The sequence below is a fragment of the Sarcophilus harrisii genome, chromosome 2 (genome assembly GCF_902635505.1).
Source record: "Sarcophilus harrisii chromosome 2, mSarHar1.11, whole genome shotgun sequence".
NCBI lineage: Eukaryota > Metazoa > Chordata > Mammalia > Dasyuromorphia > Dasyuridae > Sarcophilus > Sarcophilus harrisii.
The window spans coordinates 33,461,367-33,477,788 of NC_045427.1; positions in this window are offsets into that span (position 1 = coordinate 33,461,367).

Genomic DNA, 16,422 nt, shown 5'->3' on the forward strand with positions numbered 1-16,422 from the left:
TCTGTTAAATTTGAAAGCTTCATGTCCCAGTCACTAGAAGGCAGATCTTATTATGAGCCTGTAATATTTGAGCCCAACATTACATTCAGTGTATCTTCGCTGAAAACAATGCCAAAGTTTTCCTAGATTCACTGGCTTTTGGAAGGATATCATTTGACAACTATGTCCTGGATGAGACGTTTCATTAGCATTGTGTTCAGAGGAGCATAATTGATTAAATATCCCAAAACCCCAAAAGTTTGTCTACTGCTTCTCAGTCAAAAATTTTGTTTTGTTTTGTTTTTTCATCTAACCTATTTAGTTTGCTGGTGCCAGGGTCAGCTTAAATACGTTCATAAGGCTTTGTCACCTGCATTTGCTTATTCAATTTTCTCACTTTTGCAATACACACTGAGCCAGAAAAAGGGGACCCTGTCCAACTGCTTCAATAAAAACTATTCAGATCCAGCACTGTCTAGCTGCTCTGGCCTCAGTGTAAACCCGGGCCATTCAGTCATTTCGTCTGACTGAGAATTAGCAAAGTATTTGACTGTATGTCCTGAGGCCTTTATGTCCATGTTGTGGATATACCAACATTGTCTCTTGTATTAGCTCTTTCATCCCTATTCACACTTTTTTTCAGGTGTGTGAAAATATTGATGCAACTTTCTTATGCTTCTCTTTTCTATTTATACTGTGGCATTAAGACTTTATAATAAACATAAGGCAACAAACTGCACAATGAACTCACTGCTTATTGTGATGACTGATGGAATCAGTTTTTCATTTCTGTTCTCAAGATCTCAGCAGTAACTTTGGAATAGGTTCTCGTGGTACTAAGAGAGTGGAAGGGTTTTCTTTTTAGTTGTGCCAAACATAACTTTTAACATGAACAATCTAGTGTACCAGTTTGGAAAGTCAAGTTAGTCAGTCAGTAAATATTTATTCAGCATCTACTATGTGCCAGACACTTTGCTAAGCACTGAAAATATATAGAAAGACAAAGGATAGTTCTTACCCTAAAGGTACTTACAATCTAATGGGGGAAGACGCTATGCAAAAGGATGCAGAAAAGCAATAGGAAGGAGGTGAAGATGTTCTTCAGTCATGACATGTCAGAGAAGTCTACAGGAATGTAGCCAGGCGGGAAACAAATACTTGACTGACCTGGATTTCCTCCTAAACGGAGGTTCAGGGAACATCAGAGCTTCCTGGTCCAACCATTAGAAGGCAGATCTTAAATTGAGCCTGTAATATTTGAACCTAACATTACACTATTACGTATTACATCTAACACTGAAAACAATGCCAGAGTCTTCCTAGATTCTGGAAGGATATCATTTGGCAAATATCTCCTGAAGGAAACTTGTTTCATCAGCATTGTATTCAGAGGATCATATTGATTAAATGTTCCAAAACCTGAAAATCTGTCTACTGCTTCTCAGTCAGATTTTGTTTTGTTTTTTGTTTGTTTCATGACCTATCAGTCTCCAACCAGGGAGGAAGCAGTCCCTGGAGGAGAGAGTATCGAATTCCAGGGCTGATGTGATCTTGCAGGATGAAGACATTCCTGGAGCATGATGAAAAAAAGTTGGGAGTGCATCCAGATGGGAAACGAAGAGTTGATAGCAAGCATATGTTAAGTGCTTATGATATATCAGGCACTATTAAATGCTGGGGATAAAAAGAAAGTGCCCTCTCCTCCACAAAAAACCAACAGCCAACAACTTAATCCTTGCTCACAAACATCTCACAGTATAATGGGAGAGATAATGATGGAGTGCAACTTCTAGGAGTATAGTTGCAATAACTCTGGGGTCCCTTGGCTTTAGGAGTGCTATTGTTCTAACAATCTGTTTGTCAGTCCTAAAGTCTCCTGGTCTAAGGAATACATTGCTGACTGTCAGATAAACAATCTGTAGGTCAGTGATAACCAACTTCCTGAAACAATAGTGAACAGACCACCCCTCAAACCATTTGTAAGCCATAAAACTAGCAAATAAGTAACATGAAGCTCCTGGTCTCTAATTTTTTCTTATAAATTTGTCTCCTTGCCTCTGGTACTTTGCTAAATTCTTTTGGAACTTGACCCACTTAAATTGGTGTTATAATTATGATAAACTTTGTCCTTTGACTTGGAGATGAGTTCAAGCCTGAAAATTCTTTTGAGACTCCCCAGGATACAGTGTGCAACCCAAACCTTTTGGGGTTTTCTTTGAACCTCAAAGTAACATGAAAGCAGCTGCATACAAACTAGATATACACAGGATAAATTGAAGGTAATTAACACAGAGTAGGCAATACCATTAAGGAGGAAGGAGAAGAAAAGAAATCTCGGGGAAAATGGAGTCTTACTTGGGATTTGAAGAAAACCAAAAATACCAAATTAGAAAACAGAATGCTGGACTGCTTTTTTGCCCACTGCTTTCTCCATCTGAGTCCAAGAGGGAAAATGCATCCCCATCCATATTTAGTTCATTTATACCTTGTGACTATTGGGAGGGAGGGGGAGGATCAGGCATAGATTGTAAGCTTATAGTATTTCCAGCTAAATGGGATATTTCAAGACTTTTCCAGGGAGAAGAGCCTCCAACAACTCACTATGAGTCATATTTCAAAGAAATTCTTCAATTTCTAGTATCTTCTGCTAAGGTCCTAATCTAACGGTTTATAGTGGCTGGGATTTGAACTCAGGCCTTAGACTTCCATAGCCATGAGCTTCCCGTCCCAAGCAAAGCTTCCTGCGCTCCTAGATCCACAGACGCCTCGGAAGACGGCCCTGGGGCCAAGCGTCCTTCCGCAAGCACACCCATATTCAGCCCCTCCCCAGCAGTCTCCCACCTCCTTTCCCATTCTCCCCAGCCCGAGGAGCTGTCCAAAGCCAAGAATCACTGAACCCCTGGATCTGCAGCTGCGCAAAAGCTCCGAACTACGACTTCCAGAAGGCTTCAGCAGAAGGACGCAGAGCGTACATGAGTAGCGGGTGCGAAAAAATTGTGGGAAATGATGTCTGGTTCCCCAACCGAGAAAGAAGCTCTGACCTTGGGGCCTGGAGCCCTTTCCGCGCACGCGCGCTTCCTTCTCGCTGGACTGCGTGGCCAGGGCTGGTTCCTTCTTCTTGGGCTTCGCAGCCCCCCTCGGCCCCTCCTTTTTGAGCTCTAGCCCCAGCCCTCTCCCCAATACAGGCCTAGACTGACCCCGGACCGCCCGCGGCTTTCTCATGCACCATTCCCCCTCATAGCCCAGGCTTCAGTCTCTGGACTTTGCTCTCGCCTTTGCATCCTTTGTTCCCCCCCCCCCCCAGCATTTAGGGGGGAGGGAGGTGCCCGGATTAGGGGCGAGCTTCAGCGCTCCCTCGGGCGGCGTGGACACTGCCCGGAAGGCAGAGCAGCCCCGACTCTGAAGTCCCTGGTCATCACCACCTGGAGGAAGTCATTGCCTTGCTGCAAGGCTCCCAACAAGCCCCAGGGCTGTATTTGAGATGAGCCTTGAAAGAAACTTAAGAATTCTAAGGGATAGAGGTGAGGAGGAATGCCTTCTCGGCAGTGGTGGGCAGCCTATGCAGAGGAATGGAGAGAGATCACATGTCAAGTTTAAGAAACCCCTAATTGCCAAGCTTTGTTTTGTTTTGCTTTAATATTAAACTATTTTCTTGCTAAAAAATGCCGTTCATTACCTAAGCCTTCAGCAACTCATAATCGTTTTTGCTGATGGAAGATCTTACCTTGAGGTTAATTGACCCATGGTTGCTGAAGATTGGGGGGACTGGGCCATTTTCTTTCTTCCTCTGTTAAATTTCAAAATGCTTTAATTAGTATGGGGGAAAAAACTTTTTCCTCATGTATAATTTACTGCATGTTTAAGGACAACAGTTACTTTACATATTTATGAAGACATCATGTCAGTACATAATATATTGACTCATTTTCTTCTATCATTAAAATAATATATTACATGAATATTACTTGATAGGTGCCTTGGGTGTGCTCTTAATTCATATATTTGTTACAATAAGCATAAAATCCTTTTTTGTTCCATACTGATTAATTTCATAGGAAAACAAAACTGAAAATTCACGGTTCAGGAGCTCATATGAGCTCTATCATTCAAGATACATTGTCATATAACAGTTATATCTGCCACATTGTATTATACTTAGCTAGGAAATTTGCTAACCTTCTGACTGATATGTATATTCATCTATCCACATATATGCAAATATATACACACATACATAAATATCATTGGATTGTATTTTATTTTTTCCAATTAAATGAAGATTTTCAATATTCACTTTCACAAGATTTTGAGTTCAATTTTTTCCCCCTTCCTCTCCCATCCCTAAGAAGGGAAGGTCAAGCAATCCAAGATAGCTTATACATGTACAATCACATTAAACATAGTTTCACATTTGTCATGTTATAAAAGAAGAATCAGAATAAAAGGGAAAAGCCATGAGAAAGAAAAAAAAAAGTGAAAATTGCATGCTTCAATCTTCATTCAGACTTTCTCTGGATGTGGATAGCATTTTTAATCATGAATCTGGGAATTATTTAAGGAGCTAGGGACCATTGTATTGCTAAGAAGAACTAAGTCTATCAAAGTTGATTATTGTACAATGTTACTATTACTGTGTACAATGTTCTCCCGGTTCTGCTCATTTCACCAAGCATCAGTTCATGTAAGTCTTCAAGTTTTTTGAATCTGACTACTATTTGAATCTGATCATCATTTCTTATAGAATAATAGTATTTCATCATATTCATATAACACAATTTGTTCAGCTATTCCCCAGTTGGTGAGCATTCCCTTAATTTCCAATTCTTTGTCACCACAAAAAAGCCACTATAAATATTTTTTACATGTGGATTCTTCCCTCCTTTTTTCCATCTCTTTGGAGTATAGACATAGCAGTGGTATTACTGGAACAAAGAATATACATAGTTTGGTCATAATTCCAAATTGCTCTCCAGAATGATTGGATCAGTTCACGACTCCACCAACAATGCATTTGTATTTCAGTTTTCCTACCTTCTCTCCAACATTTATCATTTTCCTTTTCTGCATTTCATAATGTTTTCTGTCTCTTGTTTGTTTATAAATTGTTTCTTTCTCCATAAATCTGATTTGTAAATTCTTCCTTGCTCTCCTAATTTGCTTATGGTATCACCTTTTATGTCTAAATCATGTACCCATTTTCACCATATCTTGGTATGTGGTATAAGATGTTGGTCTTTGCCTAGTTTCTGTCATACTATTTTCCAGTTTTCTCAATAGTTTTTGTCAAATAGTGAGATGGGAAGTATTGATGAAGTAGGAATATTAATATTTAATTTAAGTATTAAATAATTTTTGATAGGAAGGCAGGAGCCTGATTACAGAACTTTAACTGACCAAAGACTTTTAAGCCTGACCAAGGAGTATGTGTTTTTTCAGGGTCTAGAAGCAGCGCAGAGCCAACAAAGCCATTTGTTTTAACAAATGACCTAACAACATTCCACTTCCATAATACTTTACAGTGAAAAGCATGAGCTACGATGATTGTGGGTGACTGTATATGCAATTTCCCAATTCTTTTTAACTATTTTTAACAGAAAACGTTTGTGGCTTTGTTTAATAATTTGGAACTGCCATGTGACTTGAGCTTTGTTGCCCGTTTATGTAGTCTTCGTTGACACATTTATTTGACTATATCAACTCTCTTGTAGTAGTTGATAGTATATTAGAATTGCATTCAAGAAAATCTGAATTCAACCTAGTCTCAGATTCAAACTGTGTGTGACAAGTCACACTCTTCCTGTATCTGTTTCCTCATCTGTGAAATGAGAAGATGGAATTCAATTGCCTCTAAAGATCTTTCCAGTTCTAAATCTGGTCCTCTGATCAATGCTATTATAAATCATGCTTTCATACAAGTTTTACCATGTTTCTCTGAATTATTTATAATCTCCATTTGTACTGTATGATATTTTCTGGTAACTACATAGTACTGTTTGTCAGTCACTTTCCAATTAAGGGGTAAAAATACTTTCTAGTTTTGGATTGGCACAAATAATGCAGTTTTGTATATTTTGGCATAGTTGAGAAGTTTCTATCCTTGAATGTTTTAGGTTCTGAAACTGGGATCATTAGAACAAAGGATATGAACAATTTCATAATTTTTTACCATCCTTCAAAATTGTTTTCCTAAATCAATGGACTAATGTATAATTTCGCCAAGAGTGAATTAGTGCATCTGTTTTTCCATGGTGCTCTAATACTGGTTTCTTATATCCTTTGTTATTTTTTGACAATTAGTGGTTTGCATTTTTGTTTTGCATTTTTCTTATTTAAAAATTATTTTTTTTTCTAACAGAATTTACTGATTTAGAACAGTAGTGGAACATTCAAATAAAAAGAGGGCCACTATGCCATAAATATGGGATCCCTGGGGGGTCACATGTTAGTTTAGTTTCCAAATGTAAAAATCTGAACTGTTTTATTGGAATTTTTTTTTTGTTAAATATTTCCCCAATTACAATTTAATCTGGTTCAGAAACACTCTGGAATATTGTGGGCTATATGCAACTATTGTTTGATTTCTCAAATTAAGTTTACATTTCTCCTTTTGAAAAGTATTTATATAGTCCAGTTGTTTGATTTCTCAAATTAAGTTTACATTTCTCCTTTTGAAAAGTATTCATATAGTTTAAAAATTTGTCTATGCAGAACTGTCTCTTAGTCATGTAGATTTGTGGCAATTCCCTATAGATTTTGGATGGTAGACTTCATAGTAGGGATGATCAGCTGGTCTCAGCAGGGAATTAAATAAAGTTATTCCCAAATTAATGGCTGCAGTTCCTGATACTATTACACTAAAGCAGAATACTCAGGCCACTCTAGGCCAGTGGAATGTGGTGATAAAATTTAGCTAATGCTTTCTTTACTATTCCTGTTGATCCCTCATAATGGGACCAATTTTCATTTACTTGGCAAGGGAGCCAATCCACTTTCACTAGATTGCCTCAGGGATACTTGCATAGCTCTACAATAGGTTATTGTATAATAGTTGAATATTTAGAGGAACTTTCATTTCCTGATGTATTTTTCTCATATTATATTGAAGATATATAAATCCAAAGTCAAACTGGAGAAGTAGTACAAATCTGTTTACAGAAAACAATAGAACATTTGAAATCTAAAGGATGGGACATTAACCCTGATAAAGGTTGACTCAGGCAGTAAAGTTTTTAGGAATACTATATAATAAAGACTAAAGAGAAATTTTACCACAGGCTAGATAAAATATATTAGACTTTGACGGACCCAAAACCAAACATAGGCCCAAAAATTTATTGGGCTATTTGGATACTGGAGGAATCATATCCCTCATTTGGGACAGATTTTAAGACGTTTAAATATCAAGTGACTAGGAAGAAATATGAACTTCACTGGACACGGGAACATACCCAAGCTTTTGAGAGATTAAAATGGCTATACAGAGTGCTCCAGATCTCTGTCCTACAAAGGATGGGCTTGTAGAATTACAAGTCTATAAAATCTGAGTATGCTGATTGGAGCTTATGGCAAAAACAAGATGTTAGAGAACAAAGAAAGCCTACATAGAAACAATTTCTAGTGATTGGCTTTTACACTACAAATATTGAGCTTAAGGCCATCTCCTTAGATATCAAGATGAGTTGTGAATTTTCTATAATGAGTCTCTTACTATTACAATTGTATAAGACAATCACCTTTAACTGATACATTCTAAAATTGTGAATTTGTTTATCTTAGATGCAAGATCTTAGAAATTTGTGTGCAAATATTGAAATATTACTACTGGAAGTTTAAATCTGTATTTAAGCAAGGTTCTTTCTGATAACTTACTTAACCTAATGAGGGCATATGTTTGTATAAGGTATTCTATTTGTTTTCCATTATGCAGTCTGTAAATTTTGTTTTACAAATTTATGATTTTATTATTGTTCTGTAAGAAATAACCAACAGGATGATTTCAGAAAGGCCTAGAGAGACTTACACGAACTGATGCTGAGTGAAACAAGCAGGGCCAAGAGATCATTATATACTTCAACAACAATACTATATGATGACCAGTTCTGATGGACCTGACCATCCTCAGCAATGAGATCAACCAAATCATTTCCAATGGAGCAGTAATGAACTGAACCAGCTACGCCCAGAGAAAGAACTCTGGGAGATGACTAAAAACCATTACATTGAATTCCCAATCCCTATATTTATGCCCACCTGCATTTTTGATTTCCTTCACAAGCTAATTGTACAATATTTCAGAGTCTGATTCTTTTTGTACAGCAAAATAACGGTTTGGTCATGTATACTTATTGTGTATCTAATTTATATTTTAATATATTTAACATCTACTGGTCATCCTGCCATCTGGGGGAGAGGGTGGGGGGCGGGGTAAGAGGTGAAAAATTGGAACAAGAGGTTTGGCAATTGTTAATGCTGTAAAGTTACTTATACATATAACCTGTAAATAAAAGGCTATTGAAAAAAAAAAGATATAGTCCAACTGTGAATAAAATGTAAGCCTTAGTGAAAAAAAAAACAAATTTATGATTTTAAAACAAAATTTGCATAACTAATGTGTATCAATTATAAGCTTGATGAAGAAGATAAAATTTCCATACAAGAAAGAAATTATATATGATAATTTGGCTATCACTCTTGAAAACTTGTGATTAATTTTTTTTGAAAGTTATCTGGAATTTGGGATTGATAATTCCATTATTTCATGATTTTACTTTAAATCAGTTGAGATAATTATGAGATGCCCTGACTTGAGTCTTTCTTCCCTGTCCTTTTTACAGAATGGGGAAAGTATCCAAGAACACAGCCTCTGTCCTGCACCTCCTGCTTGTTAAATGAGATTCATTTAACATTAATTTACTTCTATTGCTTAAAAGAAATAGCCCTTGTTTGCACGGTGTTAATAACTGAAAATTTGCTTTTTATTTTTCAAGTTTATATCTGTTTTAAAACAAAAGTGATTTAAAGCAAAAAATATGTATCAAAGATTCTACTATTTAGCAATGCAAGAAACTTTTAAGAGGTTTGTTAGAACTGCAAGTTCTCTGAAAATGATTACTTCTATCAAGGTTTTCATCTGTCTTCAGCAAAATATTTAATATTTATTTCAGTGCACAATGGTCCCTTTGTTTAATGAATATGATAACAAATATAATCTATAGCTTTCTTGAAGTACCTAGGGCAAAATTTTAACCTAATATCCCTGCACTTAGTTTTTATTGTGTCCTGTGGATACATGTGATAGTTTATGCACAATGCTTTGTAAGTTTTTTCTAGAACTAAAGCCTCTGTGTGGCTTGTTAATGAGATGAAATATCTTGGTACTGTAACTAATACTGTTTTGAGTTCTGAATTTGGGAATGCTTGTCTGATGAATTATTGTCAGTAACCTACCACTTGAAGAAAATACCATAAGCTACTCAGAGAAATGTGATCCTGAATTGTTATAGGTGGAGGACGGTATCTGAACAAGAGTTGGGAGGACAACCTTGGCCTCTGCTAACTGTGGAATCCTTCTGACTGAGTTTTGCAGTTGTGTTTCTTTGAATAAGAACCCACCTTTTTATTCCTGAGCCTGGCTATAAAGTGGAATTGTTACTGTGTGATTGGTTATCAAACTGAACTTTATCCAATCATATATGTGCTTCCAGACTGAGGCTTGAAGGATCAGTTTTAATGGTATTATATGGTATATATATATATATATATATATATATATATATAACAATCTACATCTTTACAATGGTCAACAGAAGTCATGAGCACAATTCAGTTACATAATATCTTGCTGTTTTCAATCTGAAAATATGTAGTCATTATATCCGAAATAAGTAGGTGAATGAGTATTTGGCCTAGTCATCTGTTACTAGATGTTTGTGTCTGTATGAAATAAGGTCCTTAAAAGTTTCCAAAATAATGTAAGAACAATTAACACAATTGCCTATGAGACAGGTTATTTTATTGTTTATTGAAACTAAAGCTGAAACATCTTTAACATTTGTACATACTGCGTATCCTGCAACAAAAACATATTTCTTTACATGAAAAATTGCTAGACAATCTATATTGGAATCTCTATATCTTATAGCAATCCTTGTGGACTGATCTTTCTATCTCAGACTATCCTAACCTGTATTTGTAAGATTTGTTTTTTATTCTAGATTTTGGTTAGTTACAGCTGCATTGACCAGCTTCAGGGATCTAAATCATCCACTGGATGCTTCAATCAGTTCCAGTTTGCACTCCCCAAAATGGGATCTTGTAGGATGACCCAGGTATATACCCATTCTCAGCAGGAAGTAGTTTCAGAAGATGAGATCATTGCCCCTGTCCCCAAAGGACTTTGGGCTTACTGGTTTGCAGAGGAACTGGAATACATTGGTGAATAAACTCAAAATTATCCAGTATCTGAGTAGATCCCCTGTTACAATATATTTGGGATTTAGGATGGGAAACATTGGGTTAAAATTTGGGTAAATACCACTAAAAAATTATACATCACTAACACTTCAGTTTGATGTTTGTCAAACTATGGAATGTTATGGAAAAAGAGGATTTTGTAGAACTGCCTCTATAAATTAGAATAGTGTCTATTTTGTTACAAGGGCAGGACATCTAGAAAATACAGAATCTACTTAAAACTATGTTTAAAACTTGATTTGTACTCCCTAAGGATATTTCTTTTTGTGTAGCAGATATTCTCTCTTTGTGTAGCAGATATATTATATATATGATATGTATATAATCATATATATATATATATATATATATATATATATATATATATATATATATGAAGCTCTTGATATCTAAAATAAAACTCTATTGGATGCTGCCTCAATTGTAGACTATTATTGCCTTAGTCCATCTGTTAATTATGACTGTTGCACCATTGCAGTTTTGAATCCTGGTATTCAGGTTCACAATCATTCAACATCTTCAGAGTCAGCTTCTAGTTATATTTCCTGCAGGAAATGCGGAATCTTGGGATAATTTTCTATGGTGGGTGTAAAAAGTGATTGCTTTTTTAATATCCTGGTTGGGAGATATAGATTATAAAGCTGTTTTAACTAATGTAACTGCTGCTATTGAGCAGCTTGTAGATGAAACTGTCCAAGGCTCACAAAACCTGCAAGAATCCCAAATTCCCTTAATGTCATCTTTGGCAATTGAATAGCCTTAGATTACTTATTAATTGGAGGAGGAGTATGATCATAAATACGTCATGCTGTGTTTACATTAATAAATCAAGTGCAATTGAAACTAATATACATGATATTGCACATTGGATGCATTGTTTTGCTCGATATCAGGATGGGACACAATATGGAAATACTTATATCTATACCTATCATTTTGACATGTGTATTTATTCTATGCTTTGGACCTTATTATGAATTGTCTTTCGACTACAGTTTCTTCTAGACTACAAGCTTTTACAATGTATAAGTAACTGTGTGTGTGTGATTATAAGTTGAAGTCCTGTTGTTTTATTTGCTGTATGTAAATGATTATTAGTTGAAATCCTTGTTTTGTTTGACCAAATTGTAAGGAATACTAGTGAGGAATCCCAGTGAGTCTTGGGCATGCCTTTGTGTAAATTAGTTTGCTGAGAACTTTGAAATGTGCTCTTACTTATCTAATTGAATTTCAGGAAGTATTAGGAGGATGGGTAATCTTCCTGATGTTCTAATTAATGAATATCCTTTAGGACAGGCCTGTATTTACCCTAGAAAACCTGGCCAGTTCCTGAAATGAACATAATCCTCCTAAAAGAATGAACAAATATTCTCTTTGGTGAGCCTCTTACAATGGAAATATCCTATACCTGAGGGGATTACTCTGTCTTAAGAGTCACAAATTAAATGAGAATATTTAACATTGTGCCTTCTTTGTTCTCAGCCTATAAAAACCTCTCAATGGAAAGAGATTTTGAGAACTCAGGAAGTTTGGTGCCCCTTGCCTAACAGCCCCCAATTGAGGCTCTGAATAGCTGTGACCCAGGTTCTCCCAGCCAAGGACTTCAGATGTTGATGCTTTCTCAGTGGTGATGATTTATATTGTTGTCTGTTTGTCTCCTATGTTGTCTTGGTAATTGCCATGTTTGTTAATTGTGCATTAATTTTATGTTATGTTTCCTCTTATGCCTTGTCTAAATCAAGGTTCTGAGCAGTAATAAACTTCTGTATTTTATCTTTTAAAGTTTGTTCCTATTGTATGTGAAATCCCCTAAATTCAACAATGGTGGAAGATATTAATAAAACAAAATAAAATTTCATGGCCCTCTGAAGAAGTGAATGAATATAGAAGGTAATGAAGATGAGAAATTTGCCTTTTTCTTTCAGAATATCTGGGTCTATGATTTCTGTGATTTGGATCCATGTGATGAATAATAAAAAATATTTGCAATTCACAGTGGGACTCCCACTATAAATCAATGACCACAAGTTGTAATAAGTATCAGGGACACAATGACACAAGTCATCGATTCTCATTAAAAGTCAAGGTCACCTCTAAGGCAGCTTGAAATAATAATTTCCTTTCCTATGTAGCTTGTCCTGGATTCAATGTTGATGTTGAGACTTGCCATATATCTTCTCAGTGTTACCTATCTCACCGGTCAAGATATTCTTCTCCCTGGAAGTCCCTCTGAGAGGGAATAGTTAGCTTTTCTGTTAAACCAAGTAATTCCAAATCCTAGAAGCTTTGGATTTATGCTATAATGGACTGTTTAATTCTACATATATTCTCTCCCTACTCAGGGTCCTATGTGTCATTGCCTCAGATTCTCTTAATAATGAATGGACTGAAAAACTCCTTTGAAAATGACTTTTTTTAGGGAGAGGATTGTTTGTTGAAAGAATAGTGAATGTGAGCTTGCTGACTGTAGCTCATTGGGAGAACCTCTTGGTACCCTATCTGATAGCCACTCAAGTAAGGGATGTCAGGCAGAAAATTCTTATAAAATTATAAGGCAGCTCCAAAGTCTAGATAGTGATAAATTCCATGTTCCCAGAAAAGTCTTTTTTGATTCATTCCATAAGGGAATTCAAAATGATTTAACATAAGGGCTTAATGTAAAGTCTAGTACTAGTAGAATTGACAGCAGCACTTTTTTTTTCACCATGAATTTGTCTATAAAAAGAATTAGCACAGCCACTCTTCTCTCTTATTTCAAATTCTATAAGAGCAGAAATTTAGTTTAGTATGGGATTCAGGAACTTAAATTGAGGAACTTGACTTTTAGTCAAGAGGTCTCATAAGAGTCGATGAGCTGGCCCACTTAGCTTTAGTTATTTTTTTATTTTTGCTGAGGCAATGGGGCTTAAGTGACTTGTCCAGGGTCACACAACTAGGAAGTGTTAAGTGTCTGAGGTCAGATTTGAACTCGGGTCCTCCTGACTTCAGTATTCTATATCCACTGTGCCACTTAGCTGCCCCTGCTTTAGTTATTTTTAAAAGAATTATCTTACAGCTCAATTTTTTCATTTTCTTCTGTCATTGCTGATTTTGCTACATTTGAGAGTACTTTTCTGCTTATTTGGGTAGTGAGGGGAAAGGTATATCTTTGGTGAACTCCCGTTCAAATAAATACATACTATATATATGAATATATATGTATGCATTCTATACACAGTTTCTGTGATTTTTTAAATACAATCATTATTTACTATACATTAAGTATGTATCTATTTCATGTGTTCATGCCAGTACTTTATTTTTTTATAGTAAGGAATCCACTAAATATTTTTTTGCTTTTTCCCGTTTATGATTTCTTCATCCCCTAACCTATATTCAATTTTCATAAAGAGAGCATATTAGGCTAAGACATTTGTATATTCTTTAATGTTCTTACTCAAAAGACATCATTTTCAAAATCTAAAATTTCCAATAGGCATTTTCAGGCATTTTCTTTTTATTATATTAATCTGGCACTATGACTTCGTTATCATCTTTATATTTTTTGTTTTACAATTCAGTTTCATCTTTAATAACTCAAACACTTATTTCATCACTTATATTTAATATTACAGTTTCATTGTCTTTAGTACCTTTAAACATTATGCATTTTCCCCATTTTTCTCATAACATTGTCAGTTTTTACTTTTGTCATATCTGAAATCATTTCAATTTCTCTTTTGAAATTAGACTGAAACATTACACTCTCCACCCTATCCCCACATTTAAATTTGTATTAATTTTGGTGTGTTTCAAATATTTAGGAAATTTCTAGGTTTGTTCATATCCATTCCACCATTTTTTTGGGGGGGGGGATTTAAGCTATTTACATTTAATGCTACAATTGTTAAGTTTGTGTTTTGCTATATTTTATCCAGGTTGATGCAAGAGGGGAGAGCTTTATTTTCCTTTTCTCTTCTTGGTCTTCCTGATTAGTTTTGTTTGATAGTTGATTAGGCTCCTTCTACAAACTCACTCATTTCTTCCTTTCCCCAATGACCTGTCCCAAGTTTATGAGTTTGATTTTATTAGTTGTTTTTTTTTTTTTTTTCCTTCTTCCCTTTCCCAGTTGGATGAAACTACAGTTCTCCACTATAAACCTTCTGGGTATTCTGGACATGTGATCCCATATTATTCCTTTCCTATTCTAGATTATCCTGATAGTTATCTTCCATGTACAGGTTTTATAATCAATTCTCCTAAGATAAGGCTTCTGGAAAACAAAAACTTTGCTTCTACTTTAGTCTAATTAGTCTATTGGTGCTATTGTCATAATCAGTCACTCTGTTCTCCATTTCACTTTGGTCTATTTTGCATTTTTGAAAAACATCCCTTTGCAAAACCTGCCTCCCACAAATTTGTTTTATGAAGGCACTTTTTGGAATGGCAGAAGTTCTCTATATCCCTCTTCATCGATACTTCAAACTGTGCTCTAAAGTTACTAATGATCTCCAAATTGCCAATTCAATGGCCTTTTCCCAGACCTTATTCTTCTTGATTTTTCTGCATGTTTGGGCACTGTTGATCTCTCCCTAGGATTTTGTGATGGTGCTACTCTCTCCTCATTCTCATCCTCCCCATCTGCCCCTTTCTCCTAATGATCTTTTCCTACTTGACCACAGACTCCCAGATAGAGTCAAAGGCTGAAGAAATCCCCTTTTTCTCCTAAGCTAATGCTGATCATGAGTTATTATTTTCCCCTTGCCAGGCAATTTTTTGCTCTACTCCACTCCCAATATTTTGATCTATGAGGAGAAGTGGGTTTCAGGCCAAATAATATAAATTGCTCCCCTTCCCTTCTCTTAATCCCTTAGCTCCTTTGATCATTAGTCCCGTATATCTTGTATTTAGGATTCTCTGTTCTCTCCTTGACCCTCAACTGAGATTTAAAAATAGCCTTGTCTTTCCCTACAAGTCACTGAACACTGATTTTGCTTACTTTCTGTTATGTCTTTATTTACTTTCTTCAGTTTTCTCTTGATAAAATTAAGTTGTCAACTACTCATTGTATAATATTTATATGTGTGGTTCTATTATTTTTTAGATTGCTCCTTTTCTCTTGTTTCAATATACTGAAGGTTTATTTGCCTAAAGGCTGGTTTTATACTCAACCTTTCTTATCTAGCACTCTTGTTTACCAAACCTTTTCATCTTTTCCAAATATATTTTTACTGGTACCTATTACTTTGTTTTGCTCTTTGTCTGAGCAACTACAATAACCAACTTGAGTTAAGTTCTGGGGGTAGAATCCAGGAATCTGTCTTGAAGCTACCACTAGAAAGATGACTACAGCCAAGTTCATACCATGTCTCTTTTACTTACCACACAAATCCCTTCCTTTTTGACTGGCTTTGTAATTCTGAGTCTGTTTACCATCAGTAACCCAATTTTTCTTCCACTGAGGCTGGATGAGTTCTGAAAGAACTTACTGGACACAAAACAGATGCCACCCTATGCAGCACTTTAAATTCAAGCCTAATGAGACCATCACCCTGAAGACAAGAGGGTCTGGGTACATCAAGGAGAAGCGGGTCCATCAATTTTCTGATGTCATTTAAGGAGCTTTTACCTTAGGGGAAAATACTTCTTTTTCTCTCTTCTTGTGGTAACTGAGATTGCTGTTTGAGGCCTATTTATAATGAGGGTTAGGATGGGAATTAGGCTGATACATAAATCTCTCACTCTTGCTATTTTTGTAGAATCTCTCCTAGCTATCGATCTCCACCCCATTTATGGGAACCTTCAGGATTTTGCAGAGACCTTGATCTATCTGGGGAGGCTTTTTCCAGTGAGTGGGAAAATGACGCTGAGGAATTCAACGTATACTCTTTAGGGCCACAGCTGCAGAGCAAAAATTCTGAACCTTCGAGTAGGAAGGGATATTTGAGTCCTGTAACACCATTCCTACCAAGAGTCAATTCCAGTCAATTC